Source organism: Rhinichthys klamathensis, unplaced genomic scaffold (genome assembly GCF_029890125.1).
Source record: "Rhinichthys klamathensis goyatoka isolate OS25496 unplaced genomic scaffold, OSU_Roscu_1.1 h1tg000242l_1, whole genome shotgun sequence".
NCBI lineage: Eukaryota > Metazoa > Chordata > Actinopteri > Cypriniformes > Leuciscidae > Rhinichthys > Rhinichthys klamathensis.
In genome coordinates, this window is record NW_026606764.1 from 3,313,479 (window position 1) to 3,328,834 (window position 15,356).

The window sequence follows — 15,356 nt, forward strand, 5'->3', positions numbered from 1 at the left end:
GTTCTTACTAATTTGATTACTTGTTAACTACAACGCAAAGTTGTAAAACCACTGGAGTCACATCACTTTAATGGTGTATATACTACCATTATGGGGCTTAAAAGTGGTAGCAACTACCACTTTAAAGCCGCAGAAAGGTAGTATCACGATAGAAGATGCGGAAGCAGAATGCAAGTAAAACTCGTTTAATGGTGTAACACACACAGTCAGAGTACACACAACAAGCTGGTGACGCAGGGACAAGATGGTCAGTAATCCAGAGTGAAGTGCCGTGGTGATGAGGTGATGAGATAATCCAGAAGTGTGACGAACCGAGGAACCAGACTGGAAACAGGACAAGACGTTGACGGGAACAGGATCACACACGGGGAAACATCAAGCAACGATCTGACAAAGAGAGGAAAGTTCAGTGAATATTTAAAGGTGAGAAGATAGGCAGCAGCTGGGGAGGTGATTGCAATCAGCTGGATCGCTAATCGACCTGATCAGAGTGGAGCCGCCCACTCACACACACCCACACATCTAACAACAGAAACACGAGACTAGAAGGAGACAATTAATTTATAAACCGTGACAGTACCCCCTTCCCTAGGAACGCCTCCTGGCAGTCCCAGGCTCCCCTACCTGTCGATTGTAATCATCAATAAGGGAGTGATCCAGGATGTCTCTAGCAGGTACCCAACTTCTCTCCTCCGGACCGTAACCTTCCCAGTCCACCAAGTACTGGAATCCGCGTCCCCTCCGCCTAGAGTCCAGAATACGGTTGACCGAATAAGTGGGTTCCCCTTCTACGAGACGCGGCGGGGGGGAACCGGGACTGGCGGATTAATGTGAGAGTGAAACACGGGTTTAATTTTAGATACATGAAAGACGGGATGAATCCTCCTGTACACTGGAGGCAAGTTGAGGCGGACTGCCACCGGACTAATGATTTTGGTGACAGTAAACAGGCCAATAAATTTGGGAGCAAGTTTATTAGAGACGGAGTGGAGAGGAATGTTCTTAGTAGAAAGCCACACTTTTTGACCGACGATGTAAACGGGAGGCTTCGACCGGTGGCGATCGGCCTTGGCCTTGGTGCGCGCCCCCACCTGGAGTAGAGTCTCACGGGCTCTAGTCCATGTGCGGTGACACCTCTGGACGAAAGCGTGAGCGGAGGGAACCGCGACCTCGGACTCCAGACTGGGAAAAATAGGTGGCTGGTACCCTAAACTACATTCAAACGGAGACAGACCCGTGGATGACACTGGTAATGTGTTGTGGGCGTACTCCACCATAGACAGTTGTTGACTCCATGAGGAAGGGTTCTTGGAAACCAAACATCGCAACACCCTTTCCAAATCCTGGTTGGCTCTCTCGGTTTGGCCATTGCTCTGGGGATGAAACCCTGAGGACAGACTAACAGTCGCTCCCAGTAGCCTACAAAACTCTCGCCAAAATTTGGACACAAACTGGGGTCCTCTGTCGGAGACCACGTCTATCGGGAGGCCATGTAAGCGAAAGACGTGATCAACGACTGTCAACGCTGTCTCCTTAGCTGAGGGCAATTTGGGTAAGGGAATAAAGTGTGCTGCCTTCGAGAATCGGTCCACCACAGTTAAAACAACCGTGTTACCCTGGGAGGGTGGGAGGGCAGTGATAAAATCTAGAGCGATATGGGACCAGGGTCTCGAAGGGACAGGCAGCGGTTGAAGTAACCCATCTGGGGGTCGATTGGAAGTCTTACCAGTGGCACAAACCGAGCAAGCCAAAACAAAACTGTGAATGTCACGAGCCATGAGTGGCCACCAGAACCGTTGCTTGACTAAAAAACTAGTGCGATTAACTCCTGGATGACAAGCCACGTTGGAGCAATGACCCCACTGAATAACGTCAGACCGTAATCCCTCCGGCACAAATAGACGATTCGGTGGGCCAGCGGGCGGAGGCGTTACCCCTTCTAGGGCCGTTCTGACCCTCGATTCGACCTCCCATACGAGTGTGGAGATTAATAGATTCTCGGCAAAATGCACTCGGGAGTAGACGGGCGTTCGGAGCGATCAAAAATGCGCGACAAAGAATCGGGTTTGATGTTTTTAGAACCCGGGCGGTACGAGAGAGTAAAATCAAAACGTCCGAAAAAAAGTGCCCACCGAGCCTGCCTGGAGTTCAATCTTTTAGCAGTTCTGATGTATTCCAAATTCTTATGATCAGTCCAGACGATAAAAGGTACCCCTGACCCTTCTAACCAGTGACGCCATTCTTCCAACGCTAACTTGACTGCCAACAACTCTCGGTTACCAATGTCATAATTACGTTCGGCAGGGGATAATCGATGTGACAAAAACGCGCACGGATGCATCCTGTCGTCTGTGGTAGAACGCTGGGATATCACTGCACCTACCCCCACCTCTGATGCATCGACCTCCACCACGAACTGACGTGATGTATCAGGACCGATGAGGATGGGAGCCGAAACGAAGCGGCCTTTTAGTTTGGCAAACGCTGCCTCAGCAGCGTCTGACCACCTGTACGTAGTTCTGGGGGAGGTCAAGGCGGTCAGAGGAGCGGCCAGTTGGCTGAAATTGCGAATAAACCGCCGGTAAAAATTGGCGAACCCCAGAAACCTCTGTAGGGCCTTACGGGATTCTGGACTTGGCCAATCCACCACAGCCTTAACCCTCTCAGGATCCATGCGAATTCCCTCAGTCGACACAATGAATCCTAAAAACGGAACAGACTGTGCATGAAAAACACATTTCTCCGCCTTGACAAAAAGCCCATTCTCTAGCAACCTCTGAAGCACTCGTCGAACGTGCTGAACGTGTTCCTGGAGAGAAGATGAAAATATCAATATGTCATCCAGGTAAGCATATATGAACTGGTCAACCATATCTCTCAGCACGTCGTTGACGAGTGCCTGGAAGACTGCTGGGGAGTTGGACAACCCGAAAGGCATGACCAAGTATTCAAAGTGCCCCCTAGGGGTGTTAAAAGCAGTCTTACATTCATCCCCCTCCCTGATGCGAACCAAATGATAAGCGTTTCAATTTAGTGAAGATAGATGCTCCCTGCAACCTCTCGAAGGCTGAAGACATCAACGGCAAAGGATAGGTATTCTTTACCGTGATGCTGTTCAACCCTCGGTAATCAATACAAGGTTGCAGTGATCCATCCTTCTTCCCTACAAAAAAGAACCCCGCCCCCGCTGGAGAAGAGGAAGGGCGGATAAACTTCGTTGCTAGAGAATCAGAAATATATTTCTCCATAGCCTCCCTCTCCGGGACAGAGAGCGAATATTACTTGCCTTTAGGCGGAGACTTACCTGACAATAAATCTATGGCACAGCACAAACAGGGCTACCATAATATGTGAGCAACATGTATGTACATGTTTGTATTTTTGAGAGAATATTGTTAGTAATCCAGACACAACATACGTAGACTGTCAATGCAGGGACAGAAAGCTCACATTAAAAAGATATAGAGTGTGAGACATGACATGACATAAGACATGAGAGTGAGTAATTAATGACAGAATTTTCATTTTTGGGTGAACTAACCCTTTAAGACAGGGGTTTTCAAAGTGTGGTGCGCGCCTCCCTAGGGGGGCGCCAGAACATGCCAGGGGAGACGCGGAGAGTGGTAAAAATTATAGCCTAATAATTAGTTTAAATTAATACATTTAAAAAGTTAAATTGTTATTATTCTGAAAATAAGGCCTTGTTTACACTGCAGGTCTTGATGCCCAATTCTGATTTGTTTCCTTTATCAGATTTTTTGACCGTCCATTTACACATTCTTTCAACTGTATCCGATTCATGTGTTTATGTGATATAGTGAATTTTATGTTTATTAATTTCTTTAAATGCATTATAGAATTGTTCAATGTTATTTTATTGATATTGCTAATATTGTTTAAATGCTTATTTGTGCTTCATGTAAAAGAAAAGAGAGTTATGTGCATTTATTCATTTAATTATTTTCATTTGGCATACCAGCGTGATGACGTCATTTCACACTTCGGTATGTGGCACGCGCCCGTGATACGCTCCATTCAGAATCAATACACTGCAGCGCTCTCTTTTATTTGATTCTTCTTTAATCTTCTTGTACTGCTTCTTCAGGGGTACTACAATTTTGTAGGCTCCGCTGGGATTTGATGTCAGAAGTATTAAGCATAAATGAGAAATTGAGCGAAATAAAGCTAACTGTGAACCAAGCCCAGAGCCGGGACGGATAGAGGAAAGAGAAAATTTAGTACAAAGACAAACAGGAGAAATTAAGCAGACAACTGATTCGCTTCCCGCTGTGCAAACGCATCCGATCGTTTCACAGAGCACGAGACTGAGGCCAGCATCAGCAGACAGTGTAGAAGTTAACTCTTCGCTGCCTCCACAGGGACAAATGATACCAATTGTACGGCACAGGGAGTTTAAAATCTCAGGGTTTATCGGAGCCTGGCCAAAGCACGGCACGGTTCGGCTCGCTTCGCTTTTCCACTGCGTGGTACGACTCGGCTCAGCACGGCACGGCTCGGTTCGCTTTAGCTCGGTTTGCTTTTCCACTGCAGTTAGTACCGCTTCAAAGTGGGTGGGATTATAGTCTGACCGTTATAGTTTATCCGCTCCTCGGCAACCAACGAGAGGAACGTCTGCACTTCGTCCACTGACCACTATTCAGCCATTTCTTTTTTGGAAGTTTTCTTTCTTTCTTTTTTTCTTCAAGCAAGTAGTTTTAAAACAGGTGCTACAGCGGTGGCTGTTACTGGCTATTCAAATCTAGCGGGTTTGCTGTCTCGCAAATACAATGACGCTGGTAGTGACGATTCTGTCTGACCAATCAGTGATCTGCAGTGTGTTCACGTCACATTTTAGTATCGGTATGGTACGCTTGGAACCTCAACAGAGGTGGTACCATTTAAAGCAAGCCGAAGCGAGCCGTACCGTACCGTACCATGCAGTGGAAAAGCGCCACAAGTGAGCCGTACCCAGCCGAGCCGTACCGTACCATGCAGTGGAAAAGCGCCAAAGCGTGCCGTACCGAACCGTGCCGTACCGCACCATGCAGTGGAAAAGCGCCATTACTGCAGAATCACAACGTGCAAAAGAAACACCCCAAAGTTTCCTCATACGTGTGCTTGACTTGAGGCAGAAAATTCTCTTTGCGTCACAAGAAGACGAGTCGGGTTTCAAATATGACCCATCACTTGTGCAGAATATGTTTCTTCATACTGTGTTAACAGGTCTACAAAACGACCGTATACAGAGTGATCTCCAACCGTACCTGACAGACATCACAGTCACAGACGAGAAACTGCTGGAAAAGTTGAATGTCGCTGTGATGAGGGGGGCGTGGTTTTGCAGAGTTTGCAGCGGGAGAGTGAGGGAGGAGCCGAGCGGTAAGTAAGTGGGTCAAGTGCAAAATGACGAACACCTGTGTCTGATTGCAGTAATTGGTGTGGGGAGACCGCATATAAACCGGCTGATGCAAGAGAGCGGGAGAGAGAAGGACTGGGGACTCATACCAAACACTCACGACCTGCTGGCTGACAATCGGACTGAAGAGGCACATTGGAAGAGTTTTATGAATGGACTGAGTTACACATCGGGAAGAGTGGATTAAGAGTGTGTCAGCAGGAAAGAGTATTATTGAACTGTGCTGTAGACGAGTCTACGGTGAACGCGCATGTGGCGCCCCTTTTCTTTTCTTTTGTGTTTATTTAATAAAGTGTACGAGTCCCCGTTACGCCGACCCTTGTCTTCTTTCATCTCTCATACTGAACCATCGTTACACTGGTGCCGAAACCCGGGATGGAAGAAGAAGCCGCCGCCAGACAGTCTCCGTCCCCATTTGCGGATGTCATCCACGCGCTCGCGGGTCTACACCAGGAACAACATAGTGCCCTGCTGGCCGTGAAGGAGGAACAGGAGCGCCGGTTCGAGGCGCTCCTCCACGCCCAGCAGGCAGACCGCGAGCTGTTCCGGAGCTGGTTAGACCGGGAGGGACGGGCCGGACCATCAACGCCAGCTTCAGCCTCGGCTCAGACCATCCCGCTCCACAAAATGGGTACACTGGACGACCCGGAAGCGTTTCTCGACCTGTTCGAGAGAACGGCCGAGGCCTGGGGCTGGCCGCCCGAGGACTGGCCAGTGCGGTTGATTCCACTGCTGTCCGGAGAGGCGCAGATCGCCGCACAGCAGCTGCCAGTCCCGAACCTCCTGGTCTATCAGGACCTCAAGCGCGCCATCCTACAGCGGGTCGGCCGGACCCCTGAGCAAAGCAGACAGCGGTTCCGGACCCTGGAGCTCGGGGAGTCCAGTCGGCCCTTCGTCTTCGCGCAACAGCTCCGGGACGCGTGCCGCAAATGGCTGATGGCCGAGGAACGCGACGTCGAGGCAATCATCGACCAGGTGGTACTGGAGCAGTTCGTGGCGCGGCTCCCCCGGAGGACCGCGCAGTGGGTCCAGTGCCACCGCCCGACGTCGCTGAACCAGGCCATCCAGTTGGCGGAGGACCAGATGGTGGCGTGCCCAGGGGTCGGCGAACCCCTTCCAGCAGCTTCTCTCTCTCTCTCTCCCTCTCTTCCCCCTCCCTCTATTTCTTCTCGCCCTGTTCCTCTCCCAAGGTCCCGTGGGAATTTCTCTCCTAGACCGGCGCCCCGTTGGAGAAAGAGCCCGTCCCCGCACCAAGAGCACCGCCTAGGGGAGCAGCACCCGTGTCCGGTTTCTCTCCACTCCCTACCCCCGCGCCCTCCCCACGCCAACCACTTGACCCACTTTCCGCCACTGGGGCGGCGGGAAGGACTGGGCCGGCCTGTTGGCGTTGCGGGGACCCTGGTCATTTTATCGATCAGTGTCCAGTAATGGAGGTGGGGACCCTGGTCAGGGTTCCTGACACACCGCAGGCCGCCCCCGATCGAGCTGGGTTGTAACAAATACCAGTGAGTATAAAGGGGGGTACTTTTCAGGCTTTGGTGGATTCAGGCTGTAACCAAACCTCCATCCATCAAAATCTGATTCAACCTGGGGCATTGGATAATAGCCGCATGGTTAAGGTAAGGTGTGTGCACGGGGAAGTGGTGGAATATCCCTTAATGCCAGTCACGATCCAATTTAGGGGCCAAAAGCATAGTGTGGAGGTAGCAGTAAGTCAGCACCTCCGACACCCGCTAATTTTGGGAACCAATTGGCCGGGGTTTAAAGTGTTATTGGGACATTTATGTGCGGGTGTTTCTGGGAATAAAAGGAAGCGGGGGAAGAGAGCGGTTGCTCAGGTAGGAGAGGCTGTGCCGGGACCATCGGAAACTGCACCAGAGGATCGGAACGCTGTTGAAAGACAGGATCTTTCGGAGCGTGATGACTTTCCTCTGGAGCAGTCACGAGATGAAACGCTCAAAAATGCATTTGATCAGGTCCGCACAATCGACGGACAGCCTCTCCACCCAGACCGACCGCTTTCATATCCTTATTTCGCAATTATAAAAGATAAGTTGTATCGGGTGACCCAGGACGCCCAGACAAAGCAAGATACAGCACAGTTGTTAATTCCGAAAAACCGTCGGGAAATGCTTTTTCAGGCGGCTCATTGTAATCCGATGGCTGGGCATTTAGGGCAGACAGCAACACTAAATCGTCTAATGACCCGATTTTTTTGGCCGGGCATTCACGAGAATGTGCGCAAGTGGTGCGCGTCTTGTCGTGAATGTCAGTTGGTAAACCCACCGGCCAACCCAAAAGCACCATTGTGCCCCCTTCCTTTAGTGGAGGTCCCTTTCGAGAGAATTGGCATGGACCTCATCGGGCCATTAGAACGATCTGCACAAGGGCATCGCTTTGCATTAGTCCTAGTGGATTATGCAACACGATACCCAGAAGCAGTGCCGCTTCGCAACATTTCAGCCAAGAGCGTAGCGAGCGCACTGTTTCAGTTAATCTCCCGGGTTGGAATCCCAAAGGAGATTCTCACCGACCAAGGCACGGTGTTTATGTCACGTACTATTCGCGAGCTTTACGAATTATTGGGCATTAAATCGATTCGCACCAGCGTCTATCACCCACAAACAGACGGACTGGTGGAACGTTTTAATCGCACGTTAAAGTCAATGATTCGGAAGTTCGTACTGGAAGACGCCAAAAATTGGGATAAGTGGCTAGAACCCCTCTTGTTCGCTGTACGCGAGGTCCCCCAAGCCTCCACGGGGTTTTCCCCCTTCGAGCTTCTTTATGGGCGTCAGCCCCGCGGGGTGCTGGACGTGCTTAGAGAAACTTGGGAGGACGGACCTTCGAATAGCAAAAATGAAATTCAATATGTCATGGACCTGAGAACAAAACTCCACACTTTGGGGCGGCTTTCTATGGAGAATTTGTTACAGGCCCAGGACAAACAAAGTCGGCTGTACAACAGGGGGGCTAGACTACGCGAATTTACACCGGGAGATAAAGTACTTGTATTACTCCCCACATCCAGTTCGAAATTACTCGCGAAGTGGCAAGGACCCTTTGAGGTCACACGGCGAGTTGGGGATCTCAACTATGAAGTCGTTCGTACGGATAGGGGAGGGGCACATTAGGTTTACCACCTCAATCTCCTTAAAAAATGGAGCGAGGCAGAGTCAGTGATGTTGGCAACGGTAGTGAGTAGGGAGGAGGATCTTGGTCCCGAGGCAAATTCAAAGTCTCAATCACTCGCTCTGGCCGCCGGTGGAGACCACCTCTCGCCGTTCCAAATCACTGATATACGTAATTTACAAACGGAGTTTGCTGATGTGTTCTCACCCCTGCCCGGCCGAACCGACCTCATTCAGCACCACGTTGAGACCGAGCCGGGTGTAGTAGTGCGCAGCCGGCCTTATCGCTTACCTGAACATAAAAAGAAAGTAGTTCAGGAGGAATTGAAGGCTATGCTGGACATGGGGGTAATAGAAGAATCCAACAGTGACTGGGCAAGCCCGATAGTTTTGGTACCAAAACCTGACGGCTCGGTCCGATTCTGTGTGGATTATCGCAAGGTGAATGCTGTGTCGAAATTCGACGCGTATCCAATGCCTCGGGTTGACGAGTTGCTTGATCGGCTCGGCACCGCTCGATTTTATTCGACACTGGATTTAACAAAGGGATATTGGCAGATCCCCTTAACTCCAATGTCTAAAGAAAAAACTGCCTTCACAACGCCGTTTGGATTACACCAATTTGTCACTCTTCCTTTCGGCTTGTTCGGGGCTCCGGCAACCTTTCAGCGCATGATGGACAGAATTCTCTGGCCGCATGCTGCATATGCCGCTGCTTACTTGGATGATATCATCATTTATAGTAATGATTGGCAGCGTCATATGCAGCATTTGCGGGCTGTCCTCAGGGCGCTGCGAGGGGCCGGGCTCACGGCCAACCCGAAGAAATGTGCGGTTGGGCGTGTGGAGGTTAGGTATCTGGGCTTCCACTTGGGTCATGGACAGGTGCGTCCCCAAATTGATAAGACTGCAGCAGTTGCGACCTGTCCGAGACCTAAGACCAAAAAGGAGGTTAGACAGTTCCTGGGGCTAGCGGGATATTACAGAAGGTTTGTGCCTAACTATTCGGACCTTGCTAGCCCGCTGACTGATCTAACTAAAAAGGATGCACCAGATACCGTCCAGTGGACGGAGCGTTGTCAGCAGGCCTTTACCCAGATAAAGGCTGCTCTGGGTGGCGGACCGCTCTTACAGGCTCCTAACTTTTCTCTCCCTTTTATTCTGCAGACGGACGCGTCGGACAGGGGGATGGGTGCTGTCCTGTCCCAGGAGATAGAGGGTGAAGAGCGGCCGGTGCTGTACATTAGTCGCAAGCTCTCTAAGAGAGAGACTAAGTACAGCACCATTGAAAAAGAATGTCTTGCCATCAGATGGGCCGTTCTCACCCTCCGCTATTATCTCTTGGGACGGGAATTCACCCTCTGTTCGGACCATGCTCCCCTCCAATGGCTCCACCGCATGAAAGATACCAACGTGCGGATCACCCGTTGGTATCTGGCATTACAACCTTTTAAATTTCAGGTGGTCCACAGGCCGGGGGCGCAGATAGCTGTGGCTGACTTCCTCTCCAGGAGGAGGGGGTTGGGGGGGGGAGGCTGCAGGCCGGATGGCTCCCCGGCGTGAGTCGGGCGGTGGGGGTATGTGATGAGGGGGGCGTGGTTTTGCGGAGTTTGCAGTGGGAGAGTGAGGGAGGAGCCGAGCGGTAAGTAAGTGGGTCAAGTGCAAAATGACGAACACCTGTGTCTGATTGCAGTAATTGGTGTGGGGAGACCGCATATAAACCGGCTGATGCAAGAGAGCGGGAGAGAGAAGGACTGGGGACTCATACCAAACACTCACGACCTGCTGGCTGACAATCGGACTGAAGAGGCACATTGGAAGAGTTTTATGAATGGACTGAGTTACACATCGGGAAGAGTGGATTAAGAGTGTGTCAGCAGGAAAGAGTATTATTGAACTGTGCTGTAGACGAGTCTACGGTGAACGCGCATGTGGCGCCCCTTTTCTTTTCTTTTGTGTTTATTTAATAAAGTGTACGAGTCCCCGTTACGCCGACCCTTGTCTTCTTTCATCTCTCATACTGAACCATCGTTACAGTCGTATGCTCCCACAAGGCTGAGAGACAGAATAAACGAAAGAGTGAATGCAGTGCCACTGTGAATGTTGCTCAGTTATTGTGAACCAACTCTGCATTCAAAAAGCAAGCAAAAGCTGCCAAAATTTGATTTGATGTCACAGTTGAAAAGTTTAAGTGAAGACATCAAGCAAATCAAGGAATCGATGCAGCAACCCTCACCTCTGCCGCAACAATGCTGCACAGTCAACAATGATGTCTCAACCTTAAGAATAGTCCATCAGTCCATCTCAGAGGAGAATCAGGTGCCGCAGAACCAGGCCTGGAGGCAGAGCCACAACGGAGGTGAGCAACGACCATACCCCTTCCAGGTTTCTCATTTCACACCACAACCGCATCAACAACGTATGAGTCTAATGCCAGTGCAGTATGTCCATCCAGCTCAATCGTCTCATTATGCAGCTCAAGGGTTCTATCCACAACAGTTTCATGGAGAGTCACAGCCATACCCCACAACGCTACAGTCACTAAATTTCCAGCCCTACCGACAGCCACGCCCCTCAAGTGCAAGACAGTGCTTTCATTGCCAGCAAGCCAGATCGATGGACCTGTGCACCCATTGGTATAGCTGTGGCAGCAATGAACACTTCCTAGTGGGTTGCAAAGATAGAGGTACCCAAACACAGCATAGAGTTCAGTTAAACGAGGACGGGTTACCACCGCGGGACAGGGAGTGACCCATAAAGTGAAATTGTCCCCTTCGTATCCAAAGCAGCAAATGGAAAGAATTGGATTACAGCCAGAGATTTCTGAGTGTCAAGTTAACAAACATTCGCCTGTGACTTCCCTGGTGGGTAAACAATGCTTAGTGACATGTTGTCTGAATGGACACAAAACAGAGGCATTGTGGGACACAGGATCCCAAGTGTGCATTGTAGATCGACAGTGGAAGGACCAGTACATACCTGGAGTAAAGGTACGAGAAGTTCCGAAGCGACAGAGGCCACAGACAACTTGAATCTTGTCGCAGCCAATGGTTCCAGCATGCCCTATGAAGGATGGGTAGAAATCACGTTCAACTTGGCTCATCCTGCAAACAAAATGAAAGAATTAGTCATCCCTGTACTTGTCCTAAAAGGCCAGCAGTTGTCAAAGCCAATCATTGGTTACAACATAATTGAGCAGATCATGAAACAGAGTGAAGCAAGTGGGCAGAGCAATGTGAGCAAAAGGCTCTTGAACAAGACTGTTAGATGTGCCTTTCCAAGTTTGAGGAGAAGTAAAGTCCAAACATTTATTAACCTTGTGACTGCTGAAAGTTCAAGTGAGTATCTTGTTAAGGTGACAAAAGACCATGTTAATGTGCCAAAACATGTTATCATGCAAGTCAAGTGTCAAGTAAAGGCACCATGCATGATGGAGGATAGTGTTATGTTGTTTGAACCATCCATCAACCCACAGTACCCTGATGGTCTGGAACCTCTTGAAACACTCTTGACTCTGAAAAAAGGGAGCCGACCTGTGGTCCAAATCAGTGTTTAGAATGTGACTGAACATGACATCCTCTTGGTGGGAAAAGCTGAACTTGGGACAGTACAAACAATAAAGTCAGTGTTACCAGCGGCAGCGTCATCTGGCATAACAACAGCCTGTGTTAATGAAAGTGCGAAGCCAACAAGTAAGTGTGAGACTAATGGTGAAGGTGTGTGGGACCCACCTGTGGACGTGAGTCATTTGTCTCTTGAACAGCAACAGCAAGTCAGGCAAATGCTGCGAGAGGAATATCATTCCTTTTCAAAATCAGATGAGGACATCGGGTGTGTCAAAGACCTACAATTGAGCATCAGTTTAACAGATTAGACACCTGTTGTGCGAATGTATACATCTGTTCCAAATGTTCTTGTACCAAGAAATGAAAGACTATCTTCATGATTTGATCGCCCAGGGGTGGATTGAAAAATCTCATTCGCCTTATTCATCCCCAATTGTGTGTGTCAGAAAAAGAGATGGCAGTCTGAGGTTGTGTATTGATTACAGGGACCTCAACCGGAAAACAGTGCCTGACCACCAACCGATTCCCAGAGTACAGGACATACTGGATGGCTTGGGAGGAAATAGATGTTTCTCTTTACCGGACCAAGGAAAGGAAGGCATTCAACAAGGTTTTATGGCACCAGAAAGTAGACCGCTGACAGCCTTTTGTAAACAGTGGGGGTTATATGAATGGGTCCGTATTCCCTTCGGGCTCATAAATGCGCCTGCTACATTCCAGCAGTTCATGGAAGGATGCTTGGAAGGACTACGAGATGACATTTGTGTACCTTACCTCGACGACATCTTAGTCTTCACTAAATCCTTTGATGAGCATGTTGAGGCGGTAAGAAAAGTCTTACAGCGGCTGCGGTTGCATGGGGTGAAATTGAAGCCAAAGAAATGCGAGTTGTTCAAAGATGAAGTTCTCTACTTGGGAAGGATAGTTTCAAAGGAAGGGAGCAGGATGGATCCAGCAGATACTGTAGCAGTGACAGCACAGAAGGAAAAGAGTCCCACCACAGTTGGAGAATTGAGGAAGGTCTTAGGCTTGTTAAGTTACTACCGGCCTTACATTAAAGATTTCTTGAGGATTGCTTGCCCCTTGTATGCTCTGCTGAAAAACGACAGTAACAAAATACAAAAAAAGGAAAAGGGAAAAGGACTTACTTCAAGAGTCATGTGGTTCCATCAAGTCAGTTGGTTGAATGGACGGAGCAACATCAGGAAACGCTCGAAAAACTGATTGATTGTCTAGTCAAGCCGCCTGTGCTGGGGTTCCCAGACTTTACAAAGCCATTTGTACTGCACACCGATGCGTCAAATCAGGGACTGGGAGCTGTCCTGTATCAACACCATGAAGAGAAATTGAGAGTGATTGCTTATGGATCGAGGACATTAACGACAGCAGAACAGAATTACCATTTGCACAGTGGGAAATTGGAATTCTTGGCTCTCAAATGGGCTATAACTGAGAAATTCAGAGATTATCTTTACTATGCGCCCACATTTACAGCGTACAGTGACAATAATCCCCTTACCTAAGTTTTGACGTCCGCCAAGTTGAACGCAACGGGATGTTGATGGGTCGCGGAGCTTGCTGATTTCCACTTCACTATTCGGTATCGGCCTGGAAAGAAAAATATCGATGTCAACGCATTATCCAGGTTGAAAACACTCTCAGAAAAAAACGTTCAGGAGTTTCGTCAGATTCTATAGGAGCCATGATACAGGCGGTGGAAGTTTGCTGTAGCTTGCCAGAGTTCACCAACATGTGCAGAGACCAGTCCAACATCGGCAGAACACCTGTCAAAAGAAGAGATCAGAAGAGCTCAGAGGGAAGACAACGACATAGAGTTGGTAATTTGTCACTTACAGTCAGGAGTAAAGCCTTCTTCTAAGCAGTGAAGGTCTGCGGGTTCAACAGCTAAAGGTCTGGTGAGAGGGTGGGATAAGTTGATGCAGGACGAGGACGGTATTCTGCAAAGGAAAATAGCACAGAGAACTCAGCTTGTACTGCCAGCAGGATTCAGGAAAATTACAATGAGGAATTGCATCACAAAATGGGACACCAAGGTGTCGATCGGACCACAAGTTTGATTAGAGACCGCTTCTTTTGGCCCCACATGCAGCGAGACATTGAGCATTATGTGTTGAGGACCTGCTCCTGCAATAAGCAAAAGAAACCGTGCCGAGAAACAAGAGCACCCCTTAAACCAATCACAACGACTTGCCCATTCGAACTTGTGTCAGTGGACTTCCTTCACTTGGAAAAATGCAGAGGAGGATATGAATATATCCTTGTCATCGTCGATCATTTCACATGATTTGCACAGGCATACTGTATGCGACAACGTCAAAATCCGGCAAGACTGTGGCAGACAGACCTTTAATGACTTTGCTCTCAAGTTTGGATTCCCATTGAGGATACCATGATCAGGGGGGAGAATTTGAAAATCAGCTGTTTGGGCAATTGCAAAAGTATAGTGGGATCACTCGTTCAAGAACTACTCCCTACCACCCCCAAGGAAACGGGCAAGTTGAGAGATTTAATCGGACGTTGTTGCAAATGTTGAAAACTCTCACTGAAAAACAGAAATCACGTTGGAAAGACTCATTGAACAAGTTGATCTATGCCTACAATTGCACAAAAAGTGAAGTGACTGGTTTCTCCCCGTTTCACCTCTTGTTTGGTCGTTCCCCGAGACTTCCCATTGATGTTTTCTTCGGGCTTAATGCAGACAGCCTGCCCACAGACAAAAGTGAGTACCTGGAGACATTGAAACGAGGGATGCAAGAAGCACAAGAAAAAAGGCAAGTGAGCGTAATAAAAGAAATTATGATCAAAAAGTGAGATACACCGACCTTGACTCAGGAAGTCGAGTCCTTGTAAGAAATCTGACTCCGAAGGGAGGACCGGGTAAACTTTGGAACTATTGGAAAGAACAGGTTCATGTTGTCGTACGCAGAGTGGCAGAGGATGTGCCGATTCATGAGATAAAGCCAGAGCGAGGAAAGGGGAGGTCACGAGTATTACACCGAAACTTGCTGATGCCATGCGATCACTTACCACTTGAAGTTGATCCAACGCCGAGATCCAAATCGCAGCGGAGACGGCCACAGAAGAAGTCCAGCATACCTGTAAACCGAATGGAAGAAAGTGAGTTGGAAAGTGAAAGTGACTGAGTATTATATACCAGTAGAGCCTTGCCAGTTGAGAAAACAGCCTAGTGGTTATGATCAGAGACAAGAGGAAACACCAATA